Genomic DNA, 12,456 nt, shown 5'->3' with positions numbered 1-12,456 from the left:
AAAGCTTTCAAATATAGGGGGCCTCACCATTCTTTATTTCAAAGTCTCAAACTATTTCAACCAAAGGGAGCATTTAATTCAAAGACCCTATGGGGCATTTTTTTTAATATTGCTAAAGTGGTCTGCTACCTTTAGCAATAAAAAAAAAATCAAGAATATAAAAGCAGTTTAAAAACCCTATTCTGTTAGAAAAATCCACAAAAATAGCCTTAGCTGTGAGTTTCTGCTTTTACTGTAAAAAAGAGACATTTCCCTGCAGGTACCCCCCACTCCTTCTCTTACACGACCTTTGCAAAAGTTTAAAACAAATTACAAGGAACTGACAGCTAAAGGATACCTGTCTGCCTCTCTGAAGTTAAGAATATTGACTAAAGATAAAGAGTATATTCTTTTCCCTTCCTTTCTAAAAAGTTAAATTAATAAATAAAGTAAATTTAGTTGTTGTGCTTCTGACAAATCCTTGCACTAAATTTAGTCCTAGAACACACGTGGAAGGCATGTTACACAAAGCACAAAAACCTGAAGGGAAGATGTCAATTTCTGCTTAATTTAGGCAATTTCTTAAACTTCGAAGTCCAAGTCAAGAAGATGGATTAAATACCCATTTCTGAGTGTCCAAAGTCACACACCCCCAGCCAGAAAGATTATTATTTAACTCATGTAAGTTAAAGCATCCATCAATGAGCAAGAAGCAAGAAACCCTTGTGAGAGATGAGCACCAACAGATGGAGGGATGCTCTGCCTTCACACTACATTTTCATCAAAGAGGTACAGCCACATCACTGACCCAAGTGCAAAATCCTGGACTTTTTCCTAAAAAAACTGTAAGACTCATGCTGCAAAAGGAGCAGATCAATGAAAACATTTCTGGCAAAACTGTCTGCACTTCTAGCATGCATTTGTACGGGGAGTTATATACCAAGAAGCAGAAAAGATTTGCTATTCTTAGTCAGGCATGTTCCCTGTAAAAAGTCCTTTCCCATAAATCCCTCCATGTTTAACCTGGTACGCTCTGTGATATTCCAGCTGTCAAAACAGATCTCCATCAACTTTTTCTTCTTTACTCTTGACCTGAGTTTCTCTAAGAACACTGCTTTAAATTAGGTCCCACGAGAGCTGTGACAGTAAATTCCTCGTTTCAGGATGGTGATAGAAGTTGCCATTGTTCTCCCATCATTATAGTGATGTTTAAGGCGTTGGAGGAGAGGGATCATTTGTTACCTCTCTTGTTGTCTGCTTTCTGCTCACAGCAGGAAACAGAGGTGGAAATTTATTGACACCCTCGACAAATAGCATGGTGCTTTCTTTTGCAAGAGTTAATTTATCCTATTAGATAAGATATCATCACACTTTTTGAATCTGACTCCAAGCCCAGGTACACTGATTTTGTGCCTCAGACATATCACTTCCCTCTGTCATAGAGTAGAGAAGAGATGTTCAGGTTTTCTTTCATATATAACATCCTTTTATATAATAATTCTGTGGACATGCCATTAGCTTGTGTCATGGAGGAAGAAAATGAGGGAGGAGGAAGATTTTGTTCCCTAATGCTGTATTTCAGTCATTTAGTCTTACTTCTTTTGTGCAGTTAGGAATGAAAGATATAACTTCAGGCTTTCTATTGCTCAGCATATATATGTTCCAAGGCAGCAATGAGAGCAGAAAACCCACAAATCTGAATAATGGGAGCAGGATCTATGGATTTAACACTCCTAAATATGCAGATAACTACTCAGAGAGGCCCAGGATTAATTCCAAATTTTTGCCTTTCCCTTTGACCCATACAGATCATTATTAAATGGAAATCTCTTCCTCCCTCTTTTCCCCATCTATTATTCTCAGCTGTGGGATTTTTCATGCAAATAATTATATGTCCTTACATAGCTTCTTTTTACCATTATTTTCCACTCTACCTATGGTCTATGACAGTCACTTCCTGAGTTTTGTGTTAACATATAGAGCTATTTTATTGTGTCTTATGGAGTCTGGCACAAAGAGGAGGAAAACCTTGGATTCGGCAGCAGGAATCCAGGCCTGATGCAGGACAATGGGGACCAACTTTGATGAAATAATTCTGCCCATTACTTCAATGCTAATGACCCTGGGGTAATTTCACCCAGTCTGCAGGCCCCTCACTCATACTGGGACACAACTCCTGGCTCTGTAACCATTCCCATGATGCACAACATATAAGCACAGCATTTTGCATCAATATAATTCCCACTGAACATCCACTGCCCCAGCAAGAGACAATCTGCAGAATTGATATAAATAATAACTGTGCCCAAAGCACTCTTTGGTTGACATTAACCAAGACAACAGCAGGAGCTTGTCATGTCTGAACAAAAAAGAATGTGTCTTTTTAGCCTAAAAATATTCAGAACACAGACTCCAGCAAGAGCAAGCCACTTCAGTTTCACCACAAATAAACTTGAGTTAGTCAAAGCACTGCAATTAATACATCCAGTTTTCAAAGTGATTTTTGTGTGGCATTATTCATACATATTTTATACTCAACATTCATTAGTAAGATGATAAACGGACCTTTTGTAGCAGTAAAGATAAACTCTTGTTTATTCCAGCTATTTTGGCAAAGCTCTCCAGCGCACAAAGAAGCACCTACAGCCAGAATTTCCATGTATCACAGGGTTTTGTACCAGCAGAGAAATGTCTTGAAAGACTGTGGATGCTAAGGCAAGATTCAGAACCATGCAGCCAGCAGGCAACATAATATTTTGTCAGTAATAAAGCACACAATTCTAGTTTTGATACAAAACTCCTCCCAGTGGTTTTCTCCATTAGTATTTTGGGCATTAGAGACTGCCTTTTGCAAAGACATTGTACTAGATATAGCCAAATAAAACATATTGCTTATTTTTGCAGGAGAGGAAGTGGCTTTGATCCCTTAAGCTGACCAATCACACCAGTATAATAAATTTACCAGCATAAATAAGGCTTCACCCTGAAGCCAGGCAAGTTGCATGCTCTGCAGCCAGAGCATGAGATGTGAAAAAGATGAAGATTTCTCCATCTAATAAACTGAAAAACATTTACATTTTGGAGGGTTCAGTGGGACTTTACATTAGTTGTCCACTTTGCTTTTTGAGATGACAATTTTGATGCAGTGTTGACCACTGACAAAACAATTTGAGCAACATGGGAGTGGGAGTGCTCCACGCAAGGCAAAGTAATAGCTTTGCCTTGTCATTATGCTGGAGCATTTATAGTCAAAGACAATGGCACTAATAGATTCATTCATTCATTCAGAAACAACCTCAGACCTTTCAAGCGTGCAATTAAAATCTCTGTCACTTTATATGGAGCGCAGAGCTGGTGTTTTACTGCCTAGTCACCAAGGTATAGCACCACTTCTTTGACTGATTATGGCACTAAAATCTACAAAACAATCAGGATTCATGAATATTTTTTGTGGCTGTTGAATAGATATCTGAATTAAATTACTTTGCAAACACTGACAAAGTCATCCAAATAATAAGTGAAGGTACTTATTATTTGATCGAGAGTAAGAGGAAATGAAGTTAGAAACAGGAGACTGGAAGGATTGTCCTTCCAAACTTGGGTCACTTTGTCCCCCAGGAAACCAATAACTGCATCACTTGGGACAAACATCATCTTAAATGGCTTTTCCCTTTTGTCCTGCAAGGGTTTCCCAGAACCATGCTGCTCCCAGCTCCCATTAATTTACAGCTCATCTATACTCATTTGCTAACACCACAGTATCACCTTTTGGGTTAAGTTCTTCCCTTGTTCTTCCTCTCTGTCTAGAGAAACCTTCCAAGTTGTGATTTTCCTGGGACAAATAAGCTATGCATTTGGCCCATTGAGTTTCTTCCTTTATGATACTTTCTCACACATAATTATCAAACTCTCTACACTTTGCTTTACATATTTTGCAGCTTGAATCCATCTCTTTTGACTATAAGGGATTGGTGCTGTATTCAGACATTAATGCTTCTGTATAAATGGAGAAAATAATTCAGCTGTTTAATCTTACAGTACATTGGGTTTTTATACAGCCATACTGTTTTAGTGCTTCATAATCACCCTGTGATCAAACACCACACCAGAATCTTTCTCTTCATTAGACATTCCTGGCTGATGAGGTTTTGCCTTATAGCACCAACCCAGCTGCAAGTTTCTAAGCTCGTAATTAACCTCACTCTTCTGTCCCTTTTGAGTTTCCTACATCTCCACAGAGAAGGTAGGCACGTGTGTGTGTGTATATATATACACACACACATACACATGTATATATACATATATATATACACACATATATATATACATACTTTGTGTACAATGGTTTTTCATAGAGGGCAGGGTTGTCACTGGCAGGTTTCCACATCTGGCACAGCCCCTCTCATGAGCTACTTTTTCCAATTGCTTACTCACTCACATTTGCCTTTCTAAAGAAAATATCAGCTGAGGATTTCACCTTTCTTATTATTCCTTTTAATTTCAATTAAGTTATCCATGTCTCTCTGTTACAGATTATTTCCACCAAGAAATCCACAAATGCAGTTAGGGAAAGGTGCTTGTTCCTGTGGGTTCAAGGACTATTGGGTAAGAAATCTGCAAGCTATTACATCACAGAATAATTAGACTACACTATGTGCTGTTGACATCCAGATGTTCCTCTGACATTATCTGCAAATGTGTCTCCCCATCATGACATCATTACAACAATCATTATTAACAGCCTTATTCCCATTTCAAAGATATTTTTAAGAAAGGCCTGTAAAGACATTATTTTTCACCATGCCAATAACAATCAGTTATCACTACAGAGTGAAAAAATGAATATTTACCATCTCATAGGTCAAATGTCTTCCAGTTGCAGAAAACCAAACAACAATAATACATGATACAAAGGAGGAACAAGAGCCCACGTCAGGGAGCAGACAACACAACTTGCTTGAGATGCTGACAAATTCTTAAACTATAAGATTTCTGTTAAGTATTATTTTTACAAAACACAAGGACCCCTGGCTGTTCCTGCAACCAGCACAATCAGGCCTTTAGCAAGTTTAACAGGGAAGGATGGCAATTTTGACTCCATTTTTTTATAAAGTCTATTCAAGTGTCTTAGGGTGACTTTGTGATATTGGATCCCCTGCCATCTGCCTTATGCCCAGACACGAACCTTTAAGTTAGGTCTGGGAGAGGGGGGAAGCCAGTGGAATTCTTCTTGGTGGCCTGTCATATCTTCTATGACTTGTTTTAGAGCTACATACTCAGGAACACGTGTCTAACATCCCCAAGACTTCAGCCCTTCACATCTCACACAATGCCCCCTGAACTGGGGCATCACATCCTCTCACATGGGAGCACTGATATCAAAGAACCTGTCTTCGATCCACCAGGCACCCAGAAATGTGACATTATTCAAGGCAAAGCAGATAAAACATCTTTTCACATGCAGTTCTATGGCTTTTTTTCTTCCACGACACAAGACAGAAGATGAGCACAGCTCATCCAGCAAAAGATGTGCAGAAGAATGGAAAAGGGCAACAACATGTTAACAGCCATACCTGCTCCCTGACAGGAATAGCAAACCTTCCCTATCCCTGCAGCATTTCTGAGTGCAATTAAACATATGGATCAGGGACGTTTTGGAAACAGCTGAAATGCCTGTTAGGATCACTGCATCATTTATGAGTGCAACTGAGAATATTAGCTTATTAGCAGAGGGCCTTTCTCATCAGACAAGGCACTGTCAAAGCCAATCAGTCTGTACATCTGTGGCAGAAAAAAAAAATCTCTCAGTAAATAGATCTAAAAGGTTTCCATGTGGTGTGGGCTACTTTCAGTTCCAGGAAACAAAGAGGGAGAGAGAGATAAGACTCAGATGATCCTCCTCCATCAGTGATGCCCCCATTGTCTCATGGGATATTGACAAGGTGGCCTATATTATCAAATAGTAGTTACTTGCAAATAAGGCAAATTTAAAACCCAAATATTCTTTCAATTTCTCTTTCTGTTTCACGGACCTGAGTAGCCCCAAGCCTGAATGCCTGAGATTATTTTGGCATGGAAGAAGGAAGATGGAGCCTGTGGTGTAGTAAAATCTCAGTCCATTGGCAGCTGTATGACTAACTGACACCTTAACACCGCAGCACATATATCTGGTTTCTGTGAAAACATGCTGATATATTCATGGCTGGATTGACTTATAATTGAAAGTTAGAAGGGGTAGGAACATTACTTTATGGTCTGCTTTACCCTGACCATAAAGGCTTCCTAATAGATGGCTGAAGCTGCTGGATATTACTGCAATATAAATAATAAATAATAATATATCATTTTAATGTAAACAGAGGCATTCCACATTGAAGTACCTTTTCAAGTGTGTTTAAGATACAGCACTATTATAGTTCACACTTGAGTAGCCTACCCTTGAAGTAACAGAGACATAGATATGAGCTGTGACATTTAAATTAGCAAGAAACATCAAACATAAATAAAAAAGTCATCTTTGGTTGTTTCTGGAAGCTGATCACCCAGCAGCACTAGGCTTTATAGTCTGGGTAAACTCATGTGATTTAGTGCAGAAAGACTGTAATAATTAACATCTTGATGTCTGTTCTCTAAGCTGCCTTCCTGAAACCATTTCCCATTCTGCTGCAATGGCTTCTTAGAGAAAAATTGACCCAAACTTGGGTAAGTTCTTCTTTATAGGAGCTGCTGTATGCAGCAAAAGCATGTCCTTTTGCACAAATCTAGACAATACTGACAATTTTGTCACTCATGCTTGAAAGCTCAGATTTTTAGCTTGGAAAGACAAGGCCAAGTAGGGCTGAAGGGAAACTCGTTATGCAGGGGTTTGATGGAGAGAGGTTGTGACCGCCGAACAATTAAGAGACATTTCGCTTTAAAGTTTCATTGGATTTTCTCTGGTGTTTGCTCTTGTGTCAAGTGCCATTACAGAAACGCTGGCTCCATTCCCAGGCATTTACACAGCCCTTCCATTGCCTCTCAGAGCATCCCCTCTCCTGCAGGAACCTGCAGGCAGCCGGGGCCATTCCCACACCTCCCAGCGACTGCACTGCCGAGCCCTGGCAGCCACTCATCAGCCACTGCTTGGTCACTCTGGGACCTCGATGCCTTGTCTAGAGAAAGGGACATGTAAAAGGAGAAAAAAAAAGAGCAAGACCCCAGCCCCTCATTGGGAAATGGCATTATTTTTAGCTATGGAGAAGATCAAGAGTCTTTATCTGCCTGCAGCAACAGTCCTCACTGCCTGGGCAAACCCCTCTGATGTCAAATAACTTTGGCTCTTCTGGTTTGCTGATTGTTTGAGTTTTTCCTTTTTCCTTGCTTATCCAGACTGATTTGTCCTTATTTCAATTGAGACTTAACCTTTCTAGCCCTAGCCACATGAAAACTTTTCATTTGGAAGGTTCCCTCCATGTGAAATATTCTACTTTATTCTATGACTGTGTTTGTCCAGGTTTTGTTCACAAGATTTTTTTGTGCATAAACCCTGTCCTCTTGCCTCTCTGCTCATCCAGTCCCCTCTTTGCAGAGCAGGCTACACATGCAGGATAAATTCTAATGTTAGAATAAAATTTTCCACTTGTATTTGAACTTATCCTCTAAATATTTGCTTATGGTAATGATATGTGAAACTGGCTTGCTACCCACAAGGATTGTTGCTATTATAAATGAAAATTGAATAGGCTTGACATGACTTCTTGTTAATCATTTTTCTTATTGTTGCCTTCTAGATGCTTACAAACAAACACTCTGCTCAACTGCTCTGCTGCTGGCAGCAAGAGTCAACACATCAGGTTAAATAATATTTAACAATAGTAGAAGTGATTGAAAGCCATAGGTATATTACACTTATTAATATATAAAAAATGTCCTACATGCATGTACACTCATACATGTGTAGTAAGTGTGCAAGCTAAAGTCTAACAGAGGTGCCTCATGATGTCTTGTCAGATATTTGTGGTATTAAATTTAATTAAATATACAGATCATGTCAGCCTAGGCCAGCTGGAAATGTCTTGTCTCTGGAACAATGTGGTGCAGACTTACTCTGTCAGCTCAACATACTCAACCTGCTAAAAGCCCTGTAGCTCATGTAGGAAATTCAACCTAGCAAGCAAAGAGCATATCCTTCTCAATCTCCTCTTCAATTCAAAACACAGATATAAACTGAAATGCTCAGCTGAGGTGTTCAGTAGTGCCAAAGCAACATTGTGGACTTTGCTATTAAGACCAAGCAAAAGTCACAGAAACATTTCTTGGAAGTTGGCAGAGGTGACAACCCAGCCTTGGCCCCAGAAGTCGCTGCAATGGCTTGGAAGAAAATCTCATCTCTGCTCCCAAGGGCCAGTGCTCAGGATGGATGGGTAAGGAAGAAACCAGACAGGCTTGTCCTGTTCTCTCCACTGCAACATGAGTTAGTTTATCCAAGAGCCCTGCTCTGGAGACCAGTCACAGCCAATTAACCACGGATGGGGTGAACCAGGACACGTTAGGAGAGTTCTCTTACTGGGTCAGCATCCTGCCTGCTGCTCACTGTGCTGGTGCCACTGCACTCCCCAGCTGCCTGGCAAGCCTTGAAGGATTTGTACATGGTAACACTCAGGACCAATCCTTAAGTCCCAGCTAAGACTACATCTCCCACTACCATAAAAACAATAAACACAAGGAAGACGCAACTTTCTCTGTTTTTTTCCCCACTGCATTAAGCAGGAACATTTTTCTTGCTGATATCAGTTTGCAAGATTTCATTCAGCTGCACCCACTATACATCATTTTAAAATTCCTAGTTAGAGCTAAACACAACTTATCACTGTCACCTGTGCATGTTTATAGCAACTCTGAACTCTGACATTTTTACAGATTTTAAGAAATTTAACTCAGGACAAAATTTGGCAGATCCACTAATAAGCAATACTATTTTTCTTTGAAAAGACACAATTCTAATCAACCTGCGGCAAGGTAGTGATTTTGCATCAATTTGTCCTTGGCAAAAGCTGGGTTTTTTACAAGTAAATTTCATCCGCTTCACTGAGAAAATGAAGCTATTTTTCAACATGGAGTGCTTCTTCTCTGACCACTTGCATTTTATCTTTACAGTCTTTATGAAGAGAAAACATTTATATGAATTAATAGGGGAAAAAGGTGTGGGCTTTGCTCACGGTTAACTGTTTAGGAAAGGTCATCTTCTGACCTAGAAGTCTTTGCTCTCCTCTGCTGTGTTCCACTAAAACCTGGCCCAGAGGTGATGGCGTCCACTTCTTGCATGACAGGGTTTTGTTCCTGTTGTCTGTGAGATCTGGAGCTGACACAAGAAATTTGTATCAGAAGATCATCAGATAAAAGAAGCCATGTGAGACTTACTAAAAAAACGCTGGGGGGAGGGAAAGATTTGTCAGCAGGACACAATGCTTCATAAGAGCCTGGACTTATCTTTATAGTGAATGTTATCTGTAAGATTGATAAATGTGCGACAGGCTGGAAAGGGGAGAGAGGACAAAGTCATTGTACTGAAAAACTAGGCCTGGCAACAATAAAAAAACCCTATAAAATAGTTAAAAACCTAATAGCTCACTAGAGCTTTTTGCCAGAGCGAGTCCTCTATGTCCAATAGCTCTCTAAAGGCATTAGAAAATGAAAGGAGTTTTAATGCAGCCCTACGTTTCTTTTCTTCCTGGTTTTACAAGGGGCGATGTGGCAATCTAATTATACAGTGTTGTGAACTGGTATTATGTCCTGCAAGAAAAAGAAAGAAGCTTTTTTATTGTTCCATTATGCAATTGTTGCTACTTTTTACACCCATTTCAGCTTTGGTGCAGTAATTCAGTATTGCAGCCTACATTAATTTTTTTTCTTTTAACCTCTCCTTCTTTCACACTAATAAAATATGCAGCGCAAACAAAAGCACGTTACCCAGTCAGGGTATGAGCAAAGCCATTCTTTCATTTCTTGATTCCTCAAATAGCATGCAAGCCCCAGAGGAACACATAGCAAGGTGGTGGGGACATTTTAGGGACATTTTCTCCCTGTCTTAATGTTCAGAAAAACTAAAGGTTATGTGACTGATCACAGTAGTCTCCTCCAGAACCAAGAACATCAACAGCCCTAGGAACTGCCCAGCAAACACTGACAGATGAAGAAAGCCACACTCAAATCCTATTCTTTTTATGTAAAACCCTCACCCTTTGTCCTTTTCAATTATGTATGGTCATGTTCTCACAATAGCTTCTGCTGTCACTATGATTTAAAGATAAGGTTTATTTTAAAAGATTATTTGTTTCTAGTGCCAGCATAGCCAGTCTAATCAGATAAATAAGTGCACAGTTTTTGAGACCCCCCCCCACCAAGGATTTTTTTTCTTCTTTCCCAACAGCTTACCACCTGAACCTCTTGCTAATCCTTTCAAGGCTATTCAGAATGTAGTACCTGCATAATTTTTAGCTTAGGATAAAAAACTGCATAATTGTTATTCATTTGGCTTGGCAGTTATTACACACCGAAGTGACCTCTGCTTCTCCGTTAATTATAAATAGTTTTGTCTACTGGATAAATTGAAGTGAATTAGCTCAGTTTTAAGATGTTATCAATAATTTAAATAGCCATTTCAAACAAATGAAATAGAAGAAAAAAACACACCTAGGAACACCACAACAAAAGAAAAAGAATCAACCTTACACAGAAAAGACCAACTTCCAAGTGTAAACCACCAGCAATTTGTTGATTTAGCAGTGAGGGTGGAATTCAATAATAAAGCTAAATGAGGAGCAAGCTTTATTTTTCCATGCACGCAAGCCCAAGCGTTTTCTGCGGAGCAGAAGGAGTTTGGAGGTCTGGTCCCTGCCCAGCACGGCAGGCCATTAGCCACAGCTGTCGGAGACATCTGCCCGACCCAATTACCGTCAAAGCCGCGCGGCCGCGGCGGCGCCGTCAGCTCCGACAGCACAGCCCTTCCCTCCTCCCTCAGCTGCCACCCAGCACCCAGCCTGCTGCTGGGCCACGCTCAAAACCCTGCTCAGAAATGGCTCTGCTCTTAAGCAAGGTCACGTTTGGGCGAGATGCATGCGCAAGGTTGATGGCATCCATCGACCCTGGAGAAAAAACGTCTCTCTGTTTCTGTTAGGAAATATCAGCCAGAGTTTCCTTCTGGTATCTGGTAAGATAAGCTCTAGTCATAAAAAATGCATACAGCATAAGCTCCGGTTTTATTTTGTTCTGCAACTCATTAAAGGCTCTGGAGAGGCCATCCAATGTGAAGACTTCACAGAGACAATTGCAGGAGACTACAGCAAAGGGAAGGACCAAAGCACTGATTTGTCTATGTAACTATATTAGAGGCTAAAAGAAGGCTCTTTTCTTTACAAGTAACTTGCAGAGGTGAGCAATGACAAGAGAAGATTTGCTGTGACAGATAATACTGCTCATTTTCTGAGCCCTATTGAAAGCTCCACCAATTTATGTCCAACCCTGGATATTACATGAAACAATGAGTGGGAGCATCACTAACTTTCAGTCTTTGCTCTTCCCTATGGCACAGGGAGGTTTTCTCTTCCCTAACCCCTCCAACATACCTAAGTTTTATGTCAATCTTTAGTTTTGGTTCGTTTTAATTATTAATACAGTTTAATGAAATTATAAGTCAGTAACACAGAGAACTACACACCTGCCTTGGACAAGGGTATAAACCAAATATCATACAAACATGTCCAAGGTCAGTCCCACCTCAGAATCACCACTAATTCACCACAGCCAACATCTCCAACTCTGAAGCTGAAATATATCAAAAGCACTCACATTTATCACTGCTGAGCATCCTCTCCTTCATCTCTGATAACCTCTGATCCTGGTCAGTGCTGGCAGAAGTGTGCTCAGTTCCCAAATCCCCCATTGTGTAATTCTGCAACAAGTCTTCAGGATTTCCTTAAAGCCTGGAGTATTTACTCACAGCTATAGCACTTTTCTTATCTCACTGAGCAAACAGTTGGACACAGAATGCTGAGGAAATCTGTGAAAGAAAGAAAGATAGCAGAAACATGTAATACCACTGATTGCCTTCAATTTGTAAGCAGAAGGAAGTGATTTCTGGTCAGAAAATAACAGATTTCAGAACCTTGCACAAGTATAACATTTCTTTTCATATATACTTAATACATCTTTCACTCACAAAAATACCTTTTCCCCCTAGCATTTGCCATTCCCCCAAAATATGAAATTAATTTAAAATGGAATATGAAATTAATTCCAAATGCGATAAAGCAGAGTTGTTATAGATATTTGTTTTCTATTTGAGGAAAAATTTTGCCTTATACAATGATGCACATAAAGCGAACTTTGACTTTTGATATACAAGGGAGCCTTTCTCCTGTTGTATGAAAGACAACAGTGGATGGGGACCTTAAAAATTATAAACCCTTTCATTTTAAAAGTGAAAGCAGAAACTACAAA

At 39.8% G+C, this 12,456-nt stretch overlaps 1 long non-coding RNA gene across 3 annotated transcripts in view; it reads right to left on the bottom strand.

The window, feature by feature from the left end:
* Positions 1–8,686: 8,686 nt before the first annotated feature.
* LOC135453841 (uncharacterized) overlaps positions 8,687–12,456 on the bottom strand; it is a 65,220-nt gene continuing 61,450 nt past the window's right edge. For 2 of the 3 annotated variants that reach the window (XR_010441962.1, XR_010441964.1), the window contains exons 2-3: positions 11,806–12,016; positions 8,799–9,319 (exon numbers count right to left, since the gene is read on the bottom strand). This is a non-coding gene — a long non-coding RNA (uncharacterized LOC135453841). Of the gene's footprint in view, positions 9,320–11,805; positions 12,017–12,456 lie in introns of all 3 variants that reach the window. The other variant, XR_010441963.1, reaches the window with a different exon arrangement.

The sequence above is a fragment of the Zonotrichia leucophrys genome, chromosome 13 (assembly GCF_028769735.1).
Source record: "Zonotrichia leucophrys gambelii isolate GWCS_2022_RI chromosome 13, RI_Zleu_2.0, whole genome shotgun sequence".
Lineage (NCBI taxonomy): Eukaryota > Metazoa > Chordata > Aves > Passeriformes > Passerellidae > Zonotrichia > Zonotrichia leucophrys.
Note: the sequence above shows the minus strand (reverse complement) of the source record. Positions and strands in the feature narration are given on the sequence as shown.